Consider the following 19,843-nt stretch of genomic DNA (forward strand, 5'->3'; position numbering starts at 1 on the left):
GGTGTGGAATAAAAAACAAGCAACTTATATAATTTTTATCACTGTTAAAACTATGAATTTGCATCAAAATCAAATTAAAATTCTCAGTGTGTATTTTTTAATTAAGAAACAAACCTAATTAAAAGACACATTTCACACCAAACTTGACAAATCCGATTCTTGCTGCAAATAAACACAAATATAAAACCTTTTTTCATTTCCCACTGTTGCTGCTAGTTTAAAAAAATAAAATAAAAATACAGGTAAAGTGATTTGGCTTAAAATTACCCCAATTGTAGCGTTTTCCAGATGTTTAAGGAACCATCCACTCCTTGATTTCCCAGAGGGACTCAGTCTCAGATTCCTCCCACAGAAGTGAGCCTTGTCTGGGCAAAGCTTCCACAGCTCAGCGTCTCTCCTCCTCCTCCTCCTCCTCCTCCTCCTCCTCCTCCTCCGCTTCAGCAAAATGGACCAGATTCAATGTTCCCGGCCCCTCACACACATGTGACGAGGCATTGAAACCATCCGGTGGTGGATCTTGAAGGAACAGGCAGATCTGCAGCGCTCTCCTCTCTCCTCCTGCAGCATCCTCCTCGCGCTGGAACAACAGCAGCCTCAGCGGCAGCACAGCCAGCCAATAACCTGCAGCCGGCAATTAATTTTCCTCGCAGCGATGCCTTTTTCCTCCTCCTCCCTGCTGCTGCTCAGTCTCTCCCCTCCCCTCTCTCCCTTTGCTCTGTCTCTTTCTTATTGTTCTTTTCCTGATAATTCCGTGACATTCAGATACTCCTCGGCTTTCACACGTGTAAACATGTTTTTGTGTCTCCCTCACAGTTTCAAACGAACCCAAGACACTCTTATCTCCATCTATGTGTGGGGGGGCTGGGGGGGCTGGGGGTGGGCTCCTCTCATCTTCAAAATGTCAACTTTACCAGTTTAAACCAGCAGGAGTGTTTTGAGGTTTTCTTTGGTTGGATTCTTCCTCTTGCAGAGTAGGTGAACATGTCATGTTGATACACTGCTGAGACAACAAAGAAACCAGCTGAACTGCATTAAAGAAGACAACGTATGTGTTTAGATAGATTTTTATAAATGTCACCACTACTGGCAGGAACAAAAAGCACTTGTTTTGTAGAAACATGTTCTAATGTATAGGTCATGTAAGTGTTTTTGTTTTTTTTGTGCGCATACACACACAAACAAAAACAGTGGAGTCTGAAAAAAGAACCCACTGGTTTACTGAACAACATCCATAACATAGGACATTAATAAAATACCAGCAATGAGCAGCCACCAAGACGTGGAGATGCAGAAAGGGGTCTGTTTAGTTTTACCTCACTGTAATATCATTTTAACCAAAGTTTTCAAATATTACAGAAACCAAAACATCAAGATTATTTTCATGGAACGTGCACGTTCATGTACCTCGGTGTTGGTTGTGTTACCTGTTTTTCTTTTCAGGCTCTGTCACCGTCACGATGTAGCTTCCACTCGATGGAGCTGATTTCTGTAACATTTACTGATCCCAGAACCTCAGGTGCCACCTTCATCTCAAATGTTAGTAACAGTGAAGAAAATGCACATTTATCAGGTTTTATTATCCCTCAGCATTATTTGCTTTTGTTGCCTATAATATTAACTCAGCGAAGCATTTCCCAAAGCATCAGTCATTAATGTCTCATTTTCTGCCTTTATCTGTCAATTTTCATTTCCCTGACACACACACACACACACACACACACACACACACACACACACACACACACACACTCTAAGGCATAAAGGGCATAAAACCTAAGAGGGGGAGGGAGAGCAGTGAACACAGCAACAGGATTATAGCAGCAAAAGCTGTGTGTGTGTGCGAGTGTTTTAAATTAATTTATCTCCTCATAAATTAACTCTGCGGACATTTATCTGAATTTAATTTAAATTAGTCATGGATGTATACACCCTCTCAAACACACACACAAACTGGCATCATCACGAATAATGTACACATTAATGTGAACATTGCAATCTAACCACTGTGCATAGCTGTGAACCTGTGGGTTTTTTTGGGGGGGGGTTTAATGACTCATATAGACTGTTTGGCCCCCTGCTGCACAGCGACCCCCCCCCCACACACACACACACACACACACACTCAAAGAGTACCAAGCAGTGTGATCCTATCACAGAGCTGCAACAGGAAAAATTGATCTTTGATTAATTTGATCAGCAGTTGAAGCTGATCACACCGGAAGCTGCACCGGCTAAACACACAGGAAGCGTCTCTTCTGTTGCTAGGCAACTCTAAAAATAGCTGATTTCCATCACCTTGCCAACACATCTATTAGATTTAGATTTGTAGAGGATAATAACTTTGCAACCACTCAAACAAAACAATCTTTCATGTTTACAGCCTCAAATGCACATGTGCTAAATAATTTGCACTTCTTACTTCACAGATGTACGATAATACATATTATAATAAACTCACACTGATTTGTTGTTTGGGATGAAGCATCTGTGTTAAAATCAACAGGTTGAATCAGTGAGTTGTCTTGGCCTGAATGTAACTTCTTTGTTGGGGTTCACGTTCATAAAGGGGTTGAACAACTTGGTGTTTCTGCAGCATTATGGATTTTTCTCTCATTTCGTGTGGGGTTTCTGTGTCTCACTTGGTGGACACCAATTTTTAATTTGTCCTGGGCGGCAAATTAAATATTCAGTAAATAAATTGCTAAGTAGTAAAATGCAGATACTGAATGCGATCCCCGCCTGAGCAAGCCAATCCTTGTGACTTTTGGTTTTGAAAAGAAGCGCTCCCCCATAAGTCACAGCATCCCCTTAAACCTCTGCCTCCCCAGCTCTGACTGCAAGGCACAGGGTTTAATTTCCTAACCAAAGTTTTACAGCTGTCAAGTGTGAATTTCTCCCTGTGATGATAAACCGGATCATTATTGCCTTCTTCAAACAAACAAACAGGCTTGATGCATGGACGCCTGTTTCCTCCAACAAAAAGAATAAAACCCCCCCAAAAAAAGATTTGATCATGATGGTGTCACTGAGGGTTTTTCAACAGTTTTTTTTCCCCAAATGTACCTTTTTTCATGTCAAATCAACATTTACATCTCTGACCCCCCCCCCCTTTTTAAAATCAGTGGCCACCCTGTTCATAGTTTTCAGCAGATGGCCCTGGTTCAGACTGCACCATGAGACCATTTATAAAACCTGTAAGATTAACTACTGTATTTGAACACTGTGGGGAAAGAGGTGTGTGTGCGTGTGTGTGTGTGTGTCTGTGTCTATCCAAATGAAATACATCCTTGCTGCCACTGCACTGAATCAATACACCCCCTCTCTCCTCGTCCTCATCTTCTTCACCTCCCTCTCCATCATCACTCCTCCTCTCTCCCACCTTTCTACATATTTATTCTTCATCTTCTCTCCCACCTCATTCCTACCATATCTGCCTCTGCACAGCCACTCCTCCCTCTCCTCCCTCTCATCCTTTTCTTCTCCTCCTCACCCTGTCTCCTGTCATCTTTCTTTCCACGTCCCTATTGTCTGTTCATCTTTCACTGTGTCCACCTGCATTTTCCATCCCGCTCTCCCTTCATTTCTTCATTCTCTCCCCATCCTCCCATCTTCCTCTGCTCCTCCTCTTCCTCCCTGCTGATGGTCCAGTCCTGTGAGAGCAGTTTATCAGCTCAACACAGTAATTACACTGACACAGAGAGGAGGAGGAGGGATGCTCTGCAGTGTCAACACTCACATACATACACACAGGATACACAAATACAGATAAAACCACATAAAGTAAACCAAAAAATACACATTGTTCTGGGCTTAGGTACTGCTACACACACACACACACACACACACACCTACACACACACACACACACACACACACACACACACACACATACACACACTTTGGTTTGTGTACAGTTGTGGGTGAAACTCTCTGATGTGTGTGTTGAAGCGAAGCTGCAGACTGAACATCTATTTGTCTCTGTCACTTTAGCCCGTGTGTGTGTGTGTGTGTGTGTGTGTGTGTGTGTGTGTGTGTGTGTGTGTGTGTGTGTGTGTGTGTGTGTGTGTGTGTGTGTGTGTGTGTGTGTGTGTGTGTGTGTGTGTGTGTGGATCATATACAACACACATCTCCACGGAAACAAACACTTCATACTCTACTTCCTGCAGTGCATAAGAGCATGTTTCATTTATTATTTAATATTTTTTCCTGATGATTTGACGAATAACGCTTACTAATAACTAAAAGACAAAATAATTTCAAACTGGACACTTTCCATTTATTAAGACCTACTGTGTATGGACACATCAATACTGATGTAAGACACACTTCAGATATCCCAGTCCTATCTTTTAATATTTAAAGAATCTCTTTATGTCAAAGTGTTGATGGATAGTAAAGATCCGACAGTGCAGCTGAACTGCTTCATTGTCTGGTAAAACTGATGGAAAATACATGATTTGCATAAAATAATTAAATGGTTTTTAAATTTTCTTGTATCCTTTGAAATCATCAAATCCATTATCTGCTTTGAACCAGAGAGGAGAGAGTGTGGAGGGACAAATCAGAGTGAACAACACTGGGGAAGTGGCGAGTGTGTGTTTTGTCTGTGTTTGTGTTTGCATCAGGGGACACATTAGTGAGCTGGAGATTGTACACAAGGTGTAATCTTCACATGCTGACAGCCTGAAAGCCTCAATAATCAACAGCTCTGTACACACTCAGGAGGTTAAAGGTCTCTCACGCACACACACATAGTGGACATCGTCATTACATCCACACAACATACTGTGTACACACGCGCACACACACACACACACACACAGGCAGTGGGTTTAACAAGCAATTATCGTGTGGAGTGAAAACCAGGAGCAGAATAAGTCAAAGCAGTTTCTCAGTGAAGCAAACATCTGGCAGCAGCTTCTCTTTATAAAAACGAAATTATGTAGTTTTTACACTTTGATGCAGATTAACACTGAGCAACTACTCATTGTGTTGACATTCCTGCCCACAGTGTATGATTTTCAAAAATTTGATCGTGTCTAAAATCGAAGCAGGATCCTGGTCATTGCTTGTTCAGACAAGCGGACCAACAGCTGGCCACAGTCTAGCTGACGGTGACTGACTCGGGGAGAAACTGGGTCAAATCCGTGCATTGTCTGTCTGAGTTGGGCTGCTCTCACAGCAAGTGTCTTAAAATATGTGTAACCAGGTGGTAAAAGCCGTAAAGGAAATAAACCTCAAAAAACAAAAGCTTTACAAAAAAAAATGTCTAAACACAGACGTCCAAAAGAAAGACACAGTCACCAAAAACCTTTACAAATGGCAAGAAAATGACTAAAAGCAGAATAACCACTAACAAAATCCCTAAACCACCTGATATTAACCACATCTGTCTCCCTGCAGCTGCAGCTCCCTTCACAAAATGCGTAATTATAATTTGATTAAACATAAATATGATTGTATTATGCACAAATAGGCAGCTTTGATTCACCAGTAACTTTCTGAAAACTGAAGAGGAGGAGGTGAAAAGTTAAAATGAGGGAAAATCAGTGTGAGATGAGCAGAGGATGTTATCAAATCGTCGAGCAGAGACAGTGGAGGAGGATTGTGAGGCTGGAAGAGCTCAGGGAGGCAGGTTGTGTAACCTTCGTATCACTGCACTTCATCTTCTTATTTTCTTTTGTATTTAGACAAAGCGTGTTTGTGGCTCATTCAGTCGCCTCCACATATGACTTTTTCCGTCAGAGATAAGTTTTACATATTAAAGCCTTCTGATCAACTCAGTGCATCTGTTTTTGATTTATTTTCAAATAAAGTACAGTGGCAGATGTGTTTGCTCGTTGAATTATTCAAAACCAAAATGGGAGGATAAATTAAAATGATAACAGAAGGAAAAGTCCACACTGATCACATGTCATGTCGTCACCTTTTCTTTGTACGTGTGTGAGCTTAAGGAGACATTTTAGGACCAAAAATTGGGAGTTTCACAATTATTATAAATAGTTTTTTAAGTGACGTGGTTTAAGAAAGTTAATAAAACATTGAGGTTGATTCAAATGGTGCAGAAGACTCTTATTAAAAATCTGTGCCAAGACATTTCTGGACAGAAAGCACAACCCTGCCTCCTAAAACTAAAGTGCAAACACACTTATGTTTTCACCTAATGGCTGCATCTTTATGTTCCAATGCAAAATTTTATGAATGAAATGGTTCTTTCATTAAAGGAGCAGGTTGTGGAGGGTGGTGGGTGTTGAAGGCCAAACACCCAGGATTGATTCCTGCGTCTTGCCTCTGGTTCAGTTCAGGAAAGTGAACCACAGACCTTAGGGATGGAGCAAGATTGTGGATGTGTTTAAAAGAGATAAAACCCATTTTGTGTAAATGTTAGTTTCCTGTATGACACCAGCCCTCGATCTTCCTCTGACTCTAACCAGCTGCTGTTTTTAATAACGCTGTGCTCACACAAACTGGACACTGTACTTCAGGATCACACATTAAAACAAAACCTGATATTTTGCTGCAAGATGTAATATTTTGAGGTTTTCACGTCGCCTGGCAATTTTGGTCTGTTCAGTATCAACATATTTGCTGCTTCATGAATCATATTGGAATTTCCAGTTCAATTCTATAGAAACCTAACTTTTAGGAGACAGTGTGCGAGTGTGAATGGTTGTCTGTCTGTCTGTGTCTCTCTGTGTTGGCCCTGAGACAGACTGGAGACCTGTCCAGGGTGGACGCCACCTCTCGCCCAGTGACATCTGGAATAGACTGTTCAAGCAGTTAAAGATAAAAGACAGAATTATGTAATACTTTGCTGCACCGAGATTAGGACAAATGTAAAAATCCTACACATGGATATTTCTTGAATAAGCCGCCTGTGTGACGTCCCAGCAGTTGATCAAAGGAGAAGTAGACGATTTGCTCACAGCCGCATCTTATAAAGACTGTGTGCATTATGACGTCATAGAAAACCTACAGAAACATGACGGAACCGTAAACTGAAAGGCATTTATTCTGTGAGATGAGGCTTCAGAAACCCCTCCAGGTGTGAACTGCCCTTCAGAACATTCAGACGCCAAAAGCCTTTTCTCTCCTCAGACCGGTTGGAGCTTCAGTCCGTGACGCTGTCTGATCACAGACTCATTAACCTCAGGTTAAACCATCAGCAGGCAGCAGCTCCTGGTTTCTGCTCTGCACGGTACTAAACCCGTCCTTCAGAGAAAGTACTAACTCCACATTCACACAGCTCCACCTCAGCCAGCTACAACAGTACATCCTCGTTTTTTGCAATAAAGCTCAAATAATAATAATCTAATACAACATTCCCTGCAATGACTTTTTATTTTTAGATATTTTGTGATAATAATTTTGTCACATAGTTTTACATCGACTAAAAGTTCGGAACTATGTCCTATGTATCTAATCATTTTAATAAATACAGTTACTATCCTAAAAAACTACTCAATGCTGTTACTGCATGATGATGATGATGATGATGATGCACTTTATGCTTTGAATTCCTGCAGTCCTGCAGATGCAGTTTAAATGGCAGCAAATGAGAGAAGACTCATAACAACATAGGACACTTCAGACTTGAATTGGACCTGCAAAAATTAATTTGTCGACATCTCTGGCTAAATCGTTTCCTTCTTCCTGAGAAAAGTTTGGCTGATGGACAAAACGATCAATTGAATTAACAATTTATAAAGGATTCATTGATTAATGAAGTGATTATTAATACAATCTTCTGGTTTTAGTAATAGACAGCACAAATAACAAACTACCACGAATGAATGTGTGATGTATATGAACTCTTCGTCCGTATGTTACAGCAGGTTAGATTCAGAAAGAAATCTTTGCAGAATGTAGATAAAAAAATCCCCTCCCTCCATTTCCTTCAATCGATCCCTCTCTCTGTGTTCTCCTCTGTGTGACCCCTCGTCTCTAATCTCACACAGTATAGATGTCAGATATCAGGGGGACAGTTAACAAGATTTACTCCTTTCAGCCTTAAAGGCCATCGACCCACTCTCTCGTTCTCATTACGAGCTCACACAGAACTGAGGTGAATAAAACAAACACACGTTACCAGCTCATTGGTTAAAACTGCCTACACGTTTTCATGCGGACAATCAAACATTTAGAAAAAATAATCTAAGCACCTCGCAGCTCTAAATACCTCGAACCACATGGACCAACAGTCTCTATCCATCAGCTTCTTCTTCAGTGACCCAGGACCCGGATGTCTCGCTGCTGTGGTCTGGAGACACAGTGCCAACCCCGCGGTCTTCTGGCCCTGTAGGATGACTAATGGCCTGTCCTGAAAAGGGCCTGCTCCTCAGCACTAACACAGGAGTCCTGGATCCCGGCTAAAAGAAAACCTCGGGAGACACCTTCCACAACTGGTCAATCGATCCACCTTCTCCGGTCCAGGTAAATAACCAGTTCACTGTGCTCGAGGAGCAGGAAAGGCGACTCCATCGTTAGAGAGGTTCGCCTAAATTCCACTGAAACGTTTGTCTTTCCTGGAGCCTCTTTCACTGACAGAAATAGAAATAGAAAAATATCCTACGGCAACAAATGTCTTGATACGTGTTGGAACAAATGACAGCAACCGCCAACAGTCCAAGCGGCTGAAACCCAACTTCATGTCACTTTTCTCCTCACTGAAGGGTTTTCACAACAGACGGTTCTTCATCTCTGGCCCAATTCCCAGGCCGGGTCACGGTGTTGTACTCTACTCGTACAGAAGCAGACTCCAAAACAATTAAATGAGGATTATTTAATATCAGATATCTCTTGTCTAATTTACTGTTGGTAAATGACACGATAATTGATTAATTCCGTCTTACTGAAACTTGGTTGCTGCAGGAAGAATATGTCAGTCTGAATGAGTCAAACCCCCATTAAAGGGAGTTTTTTCTCTCCACTGTTGCCTAAGGCTCAAGAGGGAATTGTTGGGTTTTCTCTCTACATCTTTGTAGTCTTTATTCTGTAAAGTGGCTTGAGATGACTTTTGTGAATTGGCGCTTTATAAATAACGTTGAATTGAATTGAATTTCATCACATGAATGAACATTTCTTTGCTCATTCACACAATTTGCGTAAAGAATTCTTTTCCGAATTGTTTCCATATTGATGTTGCATTTAAATTGATATGTTGATATGTCCAAACCCCATTTCCACAAATGTAAATAAAATAGGTTTGCAAAACATTATTTTCAGAAAAAGGGGTTTGTAAAATCTTTCCAGTGGCATAAAACATCCAACATCTTTTCTACACATTGCAAGACAGTGAAAGAAAAGATTTATTGAAAAAGGAAATTTCAGGATTTTATCATGGCCAGAAAAATATAAAAATTAAAATTTAAGCTCATGTAATGTCATGGTAAATATGTAACTGACTACAAGTTGTGGCAGGAAAGGCCCGGAAAATGCTCCAAGCTTAAAGTGTATCACGATAAAGAGCTTTTGTCTTTGTGTGTCGGTCGTTCTGGAGTGTTTTTTTACACCACGTGTTGCTCGACCTTCCAGCCGCCCTGCGGCGTGAATCCCACAGGGATTTTCCCCCCAGTCCAACACGCTGGATAATAGTGATGCAGCACACATCCTGTCACTGTGTGGAGAGGACAATTACCCTCTGTGGTTTCAGGCAAACCCTCCTCTGATGAGAGACTGTATCACCACGTCAGATGAGACAAAGGGACACCGGAGGAGGTCAAACTGGTCGATAGCTTTGATCTCTGTCTGACTTTATTGTTATCAGGAATTCTAATTGATGCTACGTTAAGTTGCCCTGCAGAGAAAGGGTTCGTCTCCTGGGATGTGATTAGCATATTGGAAATCGGAAATGCCTCACTGTTCTTATCATCTCAGGGGATGGGAAGCCAATGGAGAGAAGCTGGTGAAGGTGTAATATGATCTCTCTTGCTGGTTCCAGTCAGCACTCTTGCTGCAGCGTTTTGGTTTCTGTGTGTAGTTTGCATGTTCTCCCCGTGCTTGTGTGGGTTTCCTCCAGCTTCCTCCCACAGTCCAAACCCATGTTCGGTTAACTGGTGACCCTAAATTACCTGTGTATGTCTCTCTGTGTGGGCCCTGAGACAGGCTGGAGACCTGTCTAGAGTGGAACCCACTCTCACGCAGTGACAGCTGGGATAGGCTCCATTGCTTCCCCCGTGGGATTATCTTAAGTGGTTAAGATAATGGATCCATGCTGGTCCTCATCCCTGCTGTGCTGGCTTTCACTATCCCTGGCTACACCCTTTCTGAAATCCCTCCCTCTACATTCACTTCATACACCCCACATGATGTTCACTCTGTAGAGCAGTCAGTTGAGATTTTGGACAGTTACAGCTGTTGGAGCCATGCAACTGTAATTTTCTTATCCCTAAAACAAGGGGAGCATTGCATTGTGGGACTGTTAGCAGAAAGTGGTGTTGCATTGTGGGATACTTTGAGTGCACTATGTAGTGGACAGATTTACACACTCAACAATCGGACACTAAGACAGACATGTGAACACACTATATATAGTGAATAGGTGTGATTTCAGACACAACCTGGAACTGAGAAGCACTGATTTCAGTGACCCAGCACCAAAGTGCAGACTGTCCATCTGCAGCAGGTTGTGTGGTGGTTGGGGTTAGAATGATGCTGCTGCCACCCTGTGTGTGGAAGCAGGTACTGCACTTACCTGCTGGCTGAGTATCTTTCAAAGTAAAATGTAGCATTTAATGGAAAGATAAATCGTTTTATTTACAAAGTTAAGAACAACAATACTCCTAAAAACTAATTTTGACATAAAAACTTTCTTAGACCCAAACGTTTGATACAGTTTGTGATGTGTATGTACATTAATCACATTAAGAGAAAAATTAGATTAAAGTGTATCATTGAGTGTTGGCCGGACAGATTTTCCACCAGAAATTATTCTGTACTTAGTTTTCTCACTGTGTATAAGTTAATTTCATGACGTGTCCACCAGAGGACAGCACAGTACAACAGAGCTGCAGAGTCCAGTGTGAGGTGTGGTGCCGCACACAAAACTGGACCAGTAAAGATTAGGAAGGTTTTTAGTTCCATAGACTGTGAGCTTGGTTGATCCCTGTGAGGGACATGACACATGATATGTTCTACACGCAGTGTTGAATGTGTTTACAGTGGGAAACAGATGGGGGCTGGTGATTGGTTGAATTGTGGGAAGGGAGCCAGAGGCAACCAATAAGCAATGGCAGGTTATTTCCCCCTTTGAAAAACTTTTAAAGAGATTTTGTTTTTCTAATTTGGCCTTTTGTCTTGACAGAAAATGATGAAAAACAGATTTTTGCATGTCAAACTTAATTTCTACAAAGAAAATGTAATAAAAAATACAAAAATAGGTGACTTAAAGTACCTTTGTTCCACTAGTCACACAGTAACTTTACTGGAGACCACCTGAGTGCAGTGAATGTGTTTGTAGGATTGCAGTACAAATACACTGGTATCTGGATGCTCCAGTTACTGCTGAATCAGTATCCTGGTTAAAATGTGCTCTGTGGAGACAAAACAACAGTCCAGTCAACTCTGTGAAATGTCACAATTACAAGTCAAGGACATTTCCTGCTCAGTTGTAAAGTTGGTGTTATTATTAAGACATGAAGGGACAAAGGAAGACGGCACAGGAATAAATCTGCCTACAGCAGCTCGTCCTCAGTGTCTGATTCCTTCAGAGGAGTCAAAGGAGTCGTGGTGGCTGTGCTCAGCCTTCTCTAGGCACATTCATACCTGCGCCACATTTCTTCATTTCCCAATGGTGGATTTAGCTGTACTTCAAGAGAAAGGTTCTCGTCTTATCCTCTGATTTCTGCTCTTCAGAAACCTTTTCATGGAGTTGATTGGAGGGTTTTTTTGTCTTCAGGACACTGATTGAGCAGTAACTGGACTTTACAGATCCCGGTGTATTTACACTGCAATGCTTTAAACACATTCAAACCAGTTGCCTGCACAATTGATGACTTGAAATTAAATCGACCGGAAACTCGAAACGTTTGGGGGTTTTTATGCTTGTGTTCCAGCGACGGCCGTGACCAGTGTCGTTAAGGTTTTCCATCCTATTCTTATAACCATAATATCTCAGAAATAGCTGTTGGGAGTTTCTTCAAAATTTCTCCAAACGTCCACTTATATTTGTGCATGAACTGATTAGCACAGTTCACTTTGGACACACACGCATGGAAACCGTGAGGATAATTCTTCTTTTCCACCTGATGCCTAAATAAAGTGTTCAGTTATAAAAAGTTATATATAAGTATAAGTAAAGTGTTCAAATAATAAGTTAATATAACAAAGGTCGCACAACAAGGTTTATCATCCTCCATGTTTCTGTTGCGATGAAAGAAAAATCTCCTTGGAAATGGCTAAACTCTCCATCTACTGTACATCTGCTGTACATTTTGCCTGGTTGTAGAGTGTGATCTCCCACACAGCTCGCAGCTCTGCAGCCCACACAGCGATCACAGGTCAGAGGTGGATCCGCATTAGCAAACAATACGAGGTGACGAACCGACACCGCTGTACCTGCTAACGTGGAGGGCAGCGGAGGATGGCTCGGCCTCCACACACACACATTCATAGGCACGTTTGAATGTAAATGTATACAGAAGAGAAGAAAGCTGCAGACACACAACATGGCTAAGATCAGTGCATTTGTTAACATTAGTCATTAACTCTGGAATTATCAACACAGGACTGTGCAGTTTTAGTACCAGTAGATTCTTCTTATTGATGTGGTCTTAGTGTAGAAGATGACTTCTCATTTTTCATGCTGAATCTCGTGCAAAAGCACCTCGACAACAGCGGCAACAACCTAAATTTGCTGTTGGTGCATGATGAGGCAAACTGAACCTACTGAGCTGTGATGTGTCGTGAGGAATCTTGGTTAACGGGAAGCAAACGTTAAATGTAAGAAAATAAAAAGCAGGTTGGGATGCAGCAACATCGTTTTATTAAATGATAAATGAACAAGCTTCTCAGAAAGAGATGCTTCACTTTTTAAAGTCGAGTTGCCCCAGATGTGCAGTTCACCTCACGTTGGGCCCACAGTGACTTCAGAATGTACTCAGACACCTACACTCTTTACACACTTTTCGCGTTTAGTTAAAATGACCCTTTTTAACTATTAATATTCAGTCCAGAACCCATCATGACACATTTAAAGCTACATGATGTAAATGGCAACATGAGACTCAGGATCTGCATCGCACACTGACACTTTGAAGCTTTAATCTGCAGCTGTCTGTCAGGATTCTCTGTGTGTTTACTATAAGACAGAATCCAGTAACTCAGTATCTTCTAATGTAGCAAAGTTTGGAATAAAAGTAGTAGTGGTGGTCGTTCTCAACCCCACACGGGACACACACACACACACACACACACACACACACACACACACACTGAAATTAGCAGGCGAGATAATCACAGTGGTGATGCTCCTTTTTGCGTCTTCATGTCCCTGAAGACAAATACACGCATTATAATATACCAACACATTACACGCCTACATACACAACAATACGCTGCATAAATCACGGCATCACATCACACGCACACACACACACACACACACACACACCTCGTCCTCCCACTAATCGCTCCAACTAATTACACTTGCCTGAACTCTCTGCTGTTAAAAATACATGCAGAGGAGGACAGAGAGCAGCTCGGAGTTTCTGAGGGCTCAAACTGATTATTATGATGTTATAATAACCCCGAAGCTCCTGTGAGCTCGTTGTAATCTGAGCTAATATTTAGTGGATTGAACCTGTCGTATCAGCCAAGATAAAACTTCCAGGTGTCACGAGTGTTAAGAAACACGTTTAAATGTGCGATTTTTAATCTGTTTTCACAAAAGAGGCATAATGAAGGAGTGAGGCTCTCAGGGATCCTGTTGGAGACAAAATGTCCAACTTCTTTTGAACAAAACCGCACCCGACAGTTCACATTGTATATTGCATCAGCATCTGTCAAAGACAGTGTGTCTGTACATACAACTAATATGAAAAGTGACAGTCCTCTCTCATCATGCTGTCCGCATTTTGACATTATGAGACCGAGACAACACCTAACGATTGACAAGTTATTGAGACATTGACATTTTTCTTTGTTGTATACCCACCACTAGTGTGAGCTTTTGTTTCAATCAATTGGTTGAGATGAAGAAATTCCTATTGCATGCTTCTATTTAAATGCCGCACTTTCATCATATTATATCACTGTAAAATGAACTTTTTCCATTTTCCATAAATTTCACACAAAGGTTGAATATCCCTAACTTTGTGTGAGTAGTGTTTCCAATCATATTTTACAGGACAACGTCAGTCTTTCCTGTTTCAGACTTAGCTCTTTATTTTTACCAAACTGCAATATTTTCCCTTACTGGACTGTTTCTTACATTAAGTATCAGAAACATACTCTGCCCAGACCAGCAGGTACAGTAGGGACCAAACCTTATGTATGAGCCGATGAGGACAGACAACAGGCCTGTGACTGGTTTGACAGCACCTGCAGCTGGTGGTTTCTCTGTGTTTCCACTTTGTATAAGCTAAGCTAATGAAAGTGTAGCATCCATCATTTCATCCTGTTTCTGAGGAAGAAAATCCACAAACTTCACTTGAGACTTTTATTTTTTAAATTCTGATATTGAGGTGGTTTTGGGACACATTAGCAGCCTATGATAAAACCAGCAAACTGTTACTTTACTCCGGTTTCTGCAGAGCTGCTCATTGCTGGGAAATCTCACCCATGTTGTAAACGTTTCAACGTCAGTAAAAGTGCAGCTTGTTGTAATGACTGTATGTTAGAATTCATTGATTTCTGCAGAGAAATGTTGTCTTTGTAATCAGCTTCTCCACAGAGAGTGGGAGGCAGGAGAGAACAGAACAGAGAGGGAGAGAGGGAAAGGAGGAGGAGGAGGGTTGGGAAAAGAAAAGATGCAAAGGTAGAAGCTAGAAAAGTGAATGTAACATTACTGAGATGAAGGCAGTTTTTATTCTGTGTTAATACCAGAGCTGTGCCTGATGAAACAGGAAGTGCTGATTCAAATGTCTGTTTACAGCCTTTGGTCACGTGGCTTCTTACCACGTGATGTAAAGGTCACACGGTGAAGTAGCAGCGTGGTATTTATGTGTTTCTGGGGACATGAGCAGGACTGTTTCCAGACCAGGACCTCGTCGTTCCTGAAGTCTGCATGCAGCCAATGAACACAACACAAGTGGATATTTTGTTTTCCGACCCAATAGTGACCTGGTTAGCAAAGCACGAGCAGCAAATGGAGAAAAAGTAGGAGAGAAATGGAAAATATATAAAGTGTAGGTTCCTCGTGTCTCTAGGAAAGACACTGAAGGGTCAGATGAGCTGCTCGCATGGCAGCTGTCATCACTGCCGGTGAGTGTGTGAAGTGTCATAAACCTTTTTTCCACAATAATCCAAATGCCAATTAAAAACATTTTTTGTTGAAAGAACCGGCGAGATGCTAACGCACTGATTGGCCTTCAGGAAAAACCATCATCCCACAGTACTCAACAACTTACACACTGAAGCCCTGAAGCCTTCTACTGATATTGGAAAACTGTGTCTAATTAAAGGATTTAACCAATTTCCTTCACGAGTTTATTCCTCGTGAGGTGGAGAATTTCTGGGACTGGATCTTGAATCATTAGGAACAAACTAGCATTAACAAAAGTCAAACAGCTGCCACATTTGTATAAAAATGTGCAGTAAATTACTGCGATTTTAAAATAAGCCTGTTCAGACAAAAGTCATGTTACTGAACCTTTTCTGTTTTTCCTCCTGATCCAAACGTATGTGTCCCTAATTGTCTTCAGCTGTAGATCAGATCATCTCGTTATTTTGATCCAGTGTCCACAGGTGAAAGACGTGTGAAAGACTTTGCTAATCTGTTTCTGCATGTGTCTCCCTCTCTCTGTTCTTTTAAATGGCTCCAAAATGGCCGTCAGAAGGATTCTGGTTTCCTGGTGTGACGTCGTCTTTATGCGTCAAGTTTCTGCCTGACGTCAGAGGACAAACTAGAGCAGCCAGCCTTTTTTGGACACTCTCTGGGAAAAAAACCCTTCTGTTCTTCTTTCTTCTCTCCCACTTATTATCCTCCTCCATGTCTCACTCTTTTCTTCCTCCAGTTCTCACTTCGTCCCTACTTTCTTCTTCACCTCTGCCACCTTCCTTTCACACTTTGCCCTCCTTTCCTCTTTATCTTCCCTGTCCTGTCTGTAACTAACCTGAATATTGTGAAATTAAACATTGTCATTGTACTGAATGAAAAAAAAGCAAAACTGATGAAGAGGAGGGAGAGAGGAAGAAAACATACGTGAAAAAAAGAGATGTCAGAGAAGGAGAAAGGTGAAGAGTACAGGCAGGAGGAGGAGGAGGAGCGAGGTAAATGAGGCAAAGGAAACATGAGTAAGAGGTGTAGGTGAGGACGCAGGAGGTGTAGCAGGAGGCTGATGAACGAGCCACCAGAGAGTGGAGAAAATGAGCAGAGCTCTCACTCTGCTGATGTTTTAGTGTCCTGTCATCCAAACAACGCCCTCCGACATTAACAACTTTAAACTACACATTATGCGTGAGTGCTCATATGGATGTGCATGTTTAATTTATTGATCCCAGTGGGAGGGGGTCACTTGGGCCAGATGCAATGGAAGCAGGAGACAGTGAATATTGAACTGCCGACCCTGTGCTCTGCCCCTGCCAGGACCATTTTGGTTAATGTAAGTGAGTGGGAACATTTTAGTCTCTTTGAGAGTCAAGACTTGGTTTCAGGGTTAATGTTTGATTGAGCTGAAGGTTTGGGATCGTAGATGGATCACTGAAGGGGCCTTCCTGGTACAGGCCAGGGGCCCGAGAGGTGAGGGGCCCGTGGAAAAGAGCCAATGTCCATTTTTGGTTTGAAAGAGCTCAGTTAAAAGCCACAAAATAACTACAGACAGACACAAGCATTAAAAAATGCCAAACTAACTGACAGGAAAGAGCTGGAAACCGAGTGTGGGGGCCTCCACTGTCTGCACAGGGGCCCTTTTCCCCTTCATCCGTCAGTGGTCGAGTGTTGCACTGGTTGATCTGATTGCCATAGTAGCTGAGAACAGATGCTATTATCTTTTTTCTGTTCTGTTCCATCCAGGGCCTTCGCCTTTTGTGGATTATTGTAATTTGTTTGCAGGTGCTTTGACTGTGTTCACTTGGCATTTAACTAAGCTGGAGACAGAATTATTAATACTTGCACTGCATGAAAACATGAATAACGACAGGCTCTGCCATTTACGTCTGCGTGAATGTTGCTGCATCAACAGCTTCTCCCCACAGTAGCACAAATTGCGGAGCATAAGTTTACTCAGACTTGTACTGCTGCTTTAATATCTGCTCGCAGCTCCTCCGTGTCTGTGCTTCCACTCATAAGCAGGAACACAGCTCTGTTTGCGGGGACAAACTCTCTTCACGGATCCCTCCCGTTAAAGCAGCGCGTCTTTCATTGTGGTCTCAGACTCTGACCACAGAGTGATGTGTCCTGTTTAGCATAGAGGATCTTTGGAGCTTTCTGCAGCCACAGCTCCCAGCAGCAGCAGCAGCGGACGGTGGGGACAGAGACACCGACTGTGTCCGATGGGATCCATGTCAGTTTAGAGCCGAGGACAGAATCCGGTCCCAGGTGAGTCCTCGTTAAAGCTTTTAATCAGCAGCCGTGTGTTAAATGGCGGTTGGACGCTTACACCGTGCGCGCGCGCACACGTTTGTGGCTGGATGTCCGCAGACAGCACATCAGATTAATTTTTAATGGAGCGACTTTATTAAAACCTTTTCCGCGCTGTCTGAGCGCTGGCGCTCGTGACGTTAATTAGCGCTGGCGGTTAATTGGACTTCCTGTCGCACGTGAAGCGGCGGGGACACAATGAGACTCCAGCCTCAGTTCCTCCCATCAGTGCGTTGGTCCGTGAGGCCTGATGGAGCCTCCGCACCAGTTCAGTGATGGACTGCAGCTGCATGTGTCCCTGTTCCCCCTCATTGAACAGGCAGCAGACTTGTTGTTCTGCTTTTTATCTTACACAATATTTTCCAACCTCAATTTTTAAGATCACAAGCGACATAACAACCTCAATTTGTGGCCACAAATCATCGTCAAGTCATTTCTTTGCTTGAATATGTCCATGTGTAAATCACATTACTGTTATTCTACAGTGGCAAGAAAAAAAGTGTGTGATCTTTCATCTCTAACCAGCTAATCACACACACACACACACACACTATCAGGACGGTGCTGAACACTTCAGCTCCATGAATCCACTGAACCAGTCCTGCTGTGGAGCATCAAGCTGCTTACATCAACATGGAAACATGAGGCAGAGAGGAAACAGTTCCCAAGTTTATCAAGGTCTCAGGATACAGGTCAATTTCAGGATTTGGCGGATTTAGTACAACTACACAATGGCAAAGGAAAGTTCCAAAAACACGTCCTGAAAGTTTCACACGGCTGATTCTCAGCTACTTGTTTGATGCAACTTGCTGCCAAAGGAAGTTCATCCTCTTATTAAACCCAAGGTTCACTTACTTTTCCACACTAGTCATTAACCCGGATACACTGTGTTGCAGGAGTTTGCTGCAGAATTTCTGCAGCGCTGGCTGATCACTGAATGGGCCTTCAGGAGCCCAAAGACAGAGGACAAAGGACTCTGCTTGAAGTGGCCGTTACCGCTTCTTAACAGGAAGTAAAGAACCATCAAAAAACGCACACAGAGACACGAAAAAGCCACAAAGATTTCTCTTTACAGGTCTGTACCCAGGGGCCCATTCGCCTTCCCATCAAATTGATTCCTCTTTCATTTCCATTGGTGCAGACGCAGCAGGCACAGCGCTCCATATGTGCAGGTACCTGAGTGGACTGAATATCAGGAGAGAACTTTTATTGGTGCATGTTGCCTTAATAAAAGCTGCACAACAGTTAGTTTGCATTTCTGATAAATCCTCTTTAGACCATGATATATGAAATTATTTCACACTGAGCTACAAACACGATTCACTGTCTGAACATTACATATGCAAAAGCAAAATGTTTGGAGGAGAACTTCATTCTCCACCCATGTGCCTCCGACTGTAGGGTCATCAGGGCTGCAGCTACCCACAATTCCCAATATTGATTCGCCTTCTTGATTTATTGCAAGAAAATGCAGAATATTCCTGTAATTTTTCACGCAACCTCTAGTATTGAAATACAAAGATGTATTTTTGGGTCATGTGACCCAAAGTTCAAACTTCAGGTTTTGTGACTGGCAGCTGGTTTGGGACAAATACGAGGCCCTGAGAGCTCACAGCACTGCAAATGGAGGAAATACAAGCAAAAAAATCAATTTGACAAAAACCGGTGCAGCTTTAAACGAAACGTGCTGCAACACACCAGGAACATCTAAAAATATACGTACAAATGTTTGTGGCCACTGGTGACATTGCTATGACAGTTGTCTACAATGGTTCTGGGAGGAACCATAAAGTGATGGACAAAACTGGGACACACTTGTTACCATAGTTTCTTACTGGAGCTGACTCTCCCTCAGTGGGTTGGGACGTTAGGACGCTAGCTGAGTAACACGTAAGTTTTCTGGATCCTTATTTTATTTTTTGTATTTCTTTTATTGCTGATGATGGCTGCTGTTAACCTAGTGTTAGTGTTTTGCTAACTACTATCCTGCCAACGTACTTAATCTTGAAATGTTACACGCACATAGTTGACAAGCTGCCTCCCGGAGACATTACTGTTGTTGTCTGTGCTCCTTGCATTTGTGCATTTCTTGGTTTGGTTGTGTTG

The 19,843-nt window shown here is 42.3% G+C and overlaps 2 protein-coding genes across 7 annotated transcripts in view; one reads left to right on the forward strand and one right to left on the reverse strand.

The window, feature by feature from the left end:
- The window catches only part of LOC137140144 (PDZ domain-containing protein 4-like), a 38,324-nt gene extending 37,539 nt beyond the window's left edge, over window positions 1-785 (reverse strand). For 3 of the 5 annotated variants that reach the window (XM_067528291.1, XM_067528290.1, XM_067528289.1), the window contains exon 1: window positions 268-783. The gene's annotated coding sequence lies outside the window, so the exon portion shown is untranslated. Of the gene's footprint in view, window positions 1-267 lie in introns of all 5 variants that reach the window. The other 2 variants (XM_067528292.1, XM_067528293.1) reach the window with 2 other exon arrangements.
- A 16,762-nt stretch (window positions 786-17,547) lies between these two features.
- Window positions 17,548-19,843, forward strand: part of LOC137139888 (IQ motif and SEC7 domain-containing protein 1-like) — a 139,998-nt gene continuing 137,702 nt past the window's right edge. The window contains exon 1 of one of the 2 annotated variants that reach the window (XM_067527749.1): window positions 17,548-17,695. The gene's annotated coding sequence lies outside the window, so the exon portion shown is untranslated. Of the gene's footprint in view, window positions 17,696-19,485; window positions 19,628-19,843 lie in introns of those variants that run through there. The other variant, XM_067527751.1, reaches the window with a different exon arrangement.

Source organism: Channa argus, chromosome 13, assembly GCF_033026475.1.
Source record: "Channa argus isolate prfri chromosome 13, Channa argus male v1.0, whole genome shotgun sequence".
NCBI classification, from domain to species: Eukaryota; Metazoa; Chordata; class Actinopteri; order Anabantiformes; family Channidae; genus Channa; species Channa argus.